This window comes from Suncus etruscus, unplaced genomic scaffold (assembly GCF_024139225.1).
Source record: "Suncus etruscus isolate mSunEtr1 unplaced genomic scaffold, mSunEtr1.pri.cur scaffold_177_ctg1, whole genome shotgun sequence".
Lineage (NCBI taxonomy): Eukaryota > Metazoa > Chordata > Mammalia > Eulipotyphla > Soricidae > Suncus > Suncus etruscus.
Genome location: NW_026060392.1, coordinates 1 through 5,885, shown reverse-complemented (window position 1 = coordinate 5,885; position 5,885 = coordinate 1). Strand labels below are relative to the sequence as shown.

The following is a 5,885-nucleotide window of genomic DNA, read 5'->3' as shown; positions in this document are numbered from 1 at the left end:
TTCCCCTCATTTTTGGTATGCCTTCATGGTTGTACTCAATGGTCTCTCCTGGCCTTGTGCTTCTCAGCCAATTCTGGTGCACTCAGAAAACCAGATGTGATGGCTGTGGAAAATACCAACTCTTAGAAATACTGAGAATGTTTTTGTTTATCTTTTGGGAGCATTGCCCTGATTTTCAGGAATTAGTCTTAGCTCTATTCCCATATATATCACCTGAAGTACTTTGCGGATAGATGTGATGCCAGAAATTGAACTAGGTTCATCCACTGGCAAGGTGAATCCCACCCAGGCTGTCCCATGTCGCTTTCACACTAGAATATATATTTTTTCCTATTTTGGAGGTTGTATAGATTACACTCTTGGCACTAAGTGGGTACTCCTGGCTCTGTACTCAGAAATCACTCCTGGTAGGCTTGGGGAACCATATGGGATGCTGGAAATCGAACCATTATCCGTCTGGTGTTGTACACATGGAAGGCAGACACTCTACCGCTTGATATAGTCTGGCTAGTGTGGGGGTGAATATATATATATATATATATATACTGTCCAGATTGATACATGCAAGGCAAATACCCTACCACTGTGCTATTTCCAGCTCCCCTAGAAATATATCATTAATTTATATATATATATATATTTTTTTTTTTGGTTTTTGGGCCACACCCGGTGACGCTCAGGGGTTACTCCAGGCTATGTGCTCAGAAGTCGCTCCTGGCTTGGGGGACCATATGGGACGCCGGGGGATCGAACCGCGGTCCTGTCCAAGGCTAGCGCAGGTAAGGCAGGCACCTTACCTCTTGTGCCACCGCCCGGCCCCTAATTTATATATTTTAACCACAGTTGAGCCCAGGACAACCCTAATGTGGACGTCTTTAATTTCCTGTTTTTGACCTTATTAATCTATCTTCCCCATTCTTTTTTTAAAATATGGAACGCTTCACTAATTTCCCTGTTATCCTTGCTCAGAATCCATGCTAATCTTTTCTGTATCATTCCAGTTTTGGTATATGTGCTTCCGAAGCGAGCACTCTCTTCCCTATTCTATAAGCTGATTTATTATCTGAAAACACTATACTGTTACTCTGTTGCTTATTCAGCCAGGTTTCATTCAACACATTTTTTGGTGTGTGGTTTTGGTCCACACACGTAGACTCGGGTGTTACTATGACTCTGTGATCAGATATTATTCCTAGCAGGCTACGACAATCATAGAGAATGTCAGGATTTAATGTCAGTCAGCCACATGCAAGGAAACACCATATTTGCTGTGTCTTCATCTGACCCACTCAGAAATTAATATATTGGCTTTTGGGTCACACCAGTGACTCTCAGGGGTTACTCCTGTCTCTGTGCTCAGAAATTGCTCCTGGCTTGGGGGATAGTATGGGACGCTGGGGGATTGAACCGAAGTCTGTCCTAGGCTAGCAAAGGAAGGCAGAAGTCTTACCCCTTGTATCACCGCTCTGGCCCCTAATTTGTTTTTTTGGGGGAGATATATTTTTTATGTGTATCTTTAAACCATTGATGAGTGATCCCGTAATGTTGTGATAATATTGCCATTTTAAACAGTTTTCATCACTTAAATATTTGTGTGGTTTTTGGGTCAGCCCTGACAGTGCTCAGGTGTTACTACTGGCCTTGTGCTCAGAAATTATTTCAGGGGCCAGATGTAGGGGTCTCAAACTCGCGGCTCGTGAGTTGTTGCGGCCTCTGTACAACATTTTGTGGTCCTTGGCCGGCCTCAGATATCGCAGTATTCACGATCATTAGCGTACTGAATAAAAATTGCATATTTGAAGCCTGGTTGTGGGCCACAAAATGTTGTACGGAGGCCGCAACAACTGGAGGGCTGTGAGTTTGAGACCCCTGCAGGTAGGGCATTTGCCTTGCATACAGAAGGATGAGGGTTCAACTACTGGCATCCCATATGGTCCCCCGAGCCTGCCAGGAGCGATTTCTGAGCGTAGAGCCAGGAGTAACCCCAGAGTGCTGCTGGGTATGACCCCAAAACCAAAAAAAAATAAGCCCCACAAAAAATCACCAGAAATTATTCCAGTTTGGAGGGAGGGGAGACATAATAGATCTCAGTGATCCAACCTGAATCACTTGCATGCAAGCAAATGACCCCCACATTTTGTATTGTTCTGGTCACTGAACAGAGTCTTACATTTCATACCTGGTTTGTTTTTAGTATGCAGAACACCAGTTCAGAATTCCTCCATTCTACAATTTCCTTTTAAAATGAGATGTCCAAACCGGAGTGAGTTGGTAAGATTTGCACATTCCAAATCATATTCTTATTGTGGCTGTGGAATAGCTCGGTGCACAAACACATAGGACTTATTCAGTGGGGCCCATTGTTCCAGCCCTTTTACCTCATCTTTGGTCTCTGCAATGGTGGGAGCATCCAGAGCTTGGTGTGAAGAGAAGTATTCCATTAATCTCATAAGTGCCAAACTCATTTGAATGAATTGTATTATTAAAAGGTCTCATTGTTTTTCAGAGCAAAGGAATTCTGTGATTTGTATGGGAAATGGTTTCAGGAGGGGACAGATACAGTGATTTTGATTTGATATAATATTAGGTCAAGTGTTTCAACTAGATTATGAGTAAAGATGGAAACACGGATCTCATTCACCTCTGTACATGGTCCCCAAGCCTCTCCATATTTGATCAGGGAGCACACAGCCAGAGTAAACAAGAGCACTGCCTTGGGGATCTCCATAGTAGAGAGAACATTTCAAAAAAGGATATTGAGTTCATTGATTGGGAGGAATAAGACTCTTGTGAGACTTTTCTTCTCTTTTGGATCAACTCCTGTGATATTTGGGGGTTTTCTTTGGAATGGGCCCATTTTTGATATCAGGACTTAATTCCAAACTGGACTCTCCTTGCTATACTACTGCTCTGGCCCTATTGAGGTATTTAGCAATCTGATTTGACTGTTTCCTTTCTGTTGTACAGAAGAGCCCACCTGGTCTTAAGTTATATGATCTTAGATCCTACCAAGCCCCAAGAGAGGATGTGTTTTATGTTTGTTTATATAGGGTTCAGAAATCATGCTTTCTATTCCTCTACTCAGACTATGTTTTATCTCCCTAAGCTCATGTCTTGGCTGAATGTCTACCTCTCTCCACAGACAAGCACACATGTAGCGAATTGTTTTTCTGTGATGGGGATCACATATGAAGGGTGGTTTTGAACATGGAGACTCAAAGCTTACTGGACTAACCCTGTGCTGTTCCATAGGGAAGAGGCACGCCATGCTGGGTTGTGAATGATCCAGTGTTGTTGAACCCAGTCTCAAGGAAAATGCCCTGCCAGAATCGTGATGGGAATGAGGACTCAGGGGCATCTATTCAATGGGGGATCATGTTGAAGAGAGCGTCCGTACTATAGGGACCCAGTCTTTTGGGCACAGTGCTCCCGATTCTGTTATGCCCAGTAACTGGACACAGACCTCCATAGTTGGATCACTTTGGGCCAAGAAGCCACCAGTGTTTGCTCTAACTCCCTCATATCAAGATACTCACAAGCATATTTTCCATGGAGTGTACCCCACCATATATAAACAATGTGAGGGGGATTTCTCATGTGCTCAGCAATATGATGTGCCCTTTTATACCTCTATTCTACAGGATTCCTCTGATGGTAAGCGAGGTGGATTCAGAGTGAGACAACTGTCACACCGAAATGATCCAAAGGGAGTCTGGACTGGAAGCAAATGTCATCTATGTCCCGAGTATGGCAAGTCCTTCACGTACTCTTCGTCCCACACTGAACACATGAAAATTCATATAGGAGAGAAGTCTTATATGTGTCAGGAGTGTGAAAAGTACTTCCTTCAATCTTCAAAGCTTATTAGACACATGAAAATTCATAGAGGAGAGAAGCCTTATTCATGTCAGGAGTGTGGAAAGGCATTTGCTCGATCCTCAAAGCTAAAGATACACATGAGAATTCATACAGGAGAGAAGCCTTATTCATGTCAGGAGTGTGGAAAGGCATTTGCTCAATCCTCAACCCTTAACACACACATGAAAATTCATAAAGGAGAGAAGCCTTATTCATGTCAGGAGTGTGGAAAGGCATTTGCTCGATCCTCAAAGCTAAAGATACACATGAGAATTCATACAGGAGAGAAGCCTTATTCATGTCAGGAGTGTGGAAAGGCATTTGCTCAATCCTCAACCCTTAACACACACATGAAAATTCATAAAGGAGAGAAGCCTTATTCATGTCAGGAGTGTGGAAAGGCATTTTCAACATCTTCAAGTCTTAACAGTCACATGAAAATTCATACAGGAGAGAAGCCTTACTCATGTCAGGAGTGTGGAAAGGCATTTGCTCAATCCTCAACCCTTAACACACATATGAAAATTCACACAGGAATGAAGCCTTATTCATGTCAGGAATGTGGAAAGGCATTTTCAACATCCTCATATCTGAACAAACACATGAAAATTCATACAGGAGAGAAGCCTTATTCATGTCAGGAGTGTGGAAAGGCTTTTGGTGACTCCTCAAATCTTAACACACACATGAAATTTCATACAGGAGAGAAGCCTTATTCGTGTCAGGAGTGTGGAAAGGCATTTGCTCGATCCTCAAACCTTTCTGATCACATAAAAATTCATACAGGAGAGAAGCCTTATTCATGTCAGGAGTGTGGAAAGGCATTTGCAACATCCTCTAATCTTAACACACACGTTAAAATTCATACAGGAGAGAAGCCTTATTCATGTCAGGAATGTGGAAAGGCATTTGCTCGATCCTCAGACCTTAACAAACACATGAAAGTTCATACAGGAGAAAAGCTTTATTCATGTTCGGAATGTGGAAAGGCTTTTGGTGAATCCTCAAGCCTTAACAGGCACATGAAAATTCATACTGGAGAGAAGCCATATTCATGTTTGGACTGTGGAAAGGCATTGCTTGATCCTCATACCTTAACGAAAATTCACACAAGGGGCCGGAGAGATAGCATGGAGGTAAGGTGTTTGCCTTGCATGCAGAAGGTTGGTGGTTCGAATCCGGGCTTCCCATATGGTCCCCTGAGCCTTCCTGGAGCTATTTCTGAGCATAGAGCCAGGAGTTACCCCTGAGGGCTGCTGAGTGTGACCCATAAACCGAAAAAAAAGAAAAAGAAAATTCACAAAGGATAGAAGCCTTATTATGTCAGGAGTGTGGAAAGGTGTTTGCTTTATCCTCAAAGATTCTTAGACACATGAATATTCATGGAGAGAAGCCTTTAGCCTTATTTGGATTGTAGCAAAGCCTTCAATAAATCTCAAGACGCATTAAAATTTATATAGGATATAAGCCATATTCATATCAGGAATGTGGGGAGGCATTTGCTCATAGCTTGTTAGACACTTGGATACTGGAGAGAAACCTTACTCATGTTAGGTGAGTGTGAAAAAGACTTCACTCAAACCTCAACTGTTTCTGGGCAGTACTTTACTGATTTGTACTGATAAGAAGACTTACTCATGTCAGAAGTATGGGATGTCCTTCATTAAATCCTCAAAACTGTTTTTGCACGATTAAATTCAAACAGGAGTTAAGTCTAATACATGTCAGGAGTGTGGAAAGGCCTTTGCTTAGTCCTCAAACCTTCCTATACACATGAATGTTCATAGAAGAGAAGAGTGCTATTCATGTCTGGAGTGTGGCAAGGCTTACACTTTCTGCTCAAGCCTTCAAAAGCATCAGAAAATCCATTCTGGAGGGAAATGTTCATAAAAAGTGTGGTATTTTTTCACTGATATGAAACTTTTATAGGTATGAAAATGATATCTGATAATCTGAGCACCTCATGTAAAATGGTTGGAATTGACCTTGCAAACCACTGGCTGGGGTTCAATGCTAAACATTCTGTA

General features: G+C 42.3%; 1 non-coding gene across 1 annotated transcript; it reads right to left on the bottom strand.

The window, feature by feature from the left end:
• Nucleotides 1–924: 924 nt before the first annotated feature.
• On the bottom strand, nucleotides 925–1,031 carry LOC126000708 (U6 spliceosomal RNA). Its single transcript, XR_007492847.1, has one exon. It is a non-coding gene; the product is annotated as a U6 spliceosomal RNA (small nuclear RNA).
• Nucleotides 1,032–5,885: the final 4,854 nt, after the last annotated feature.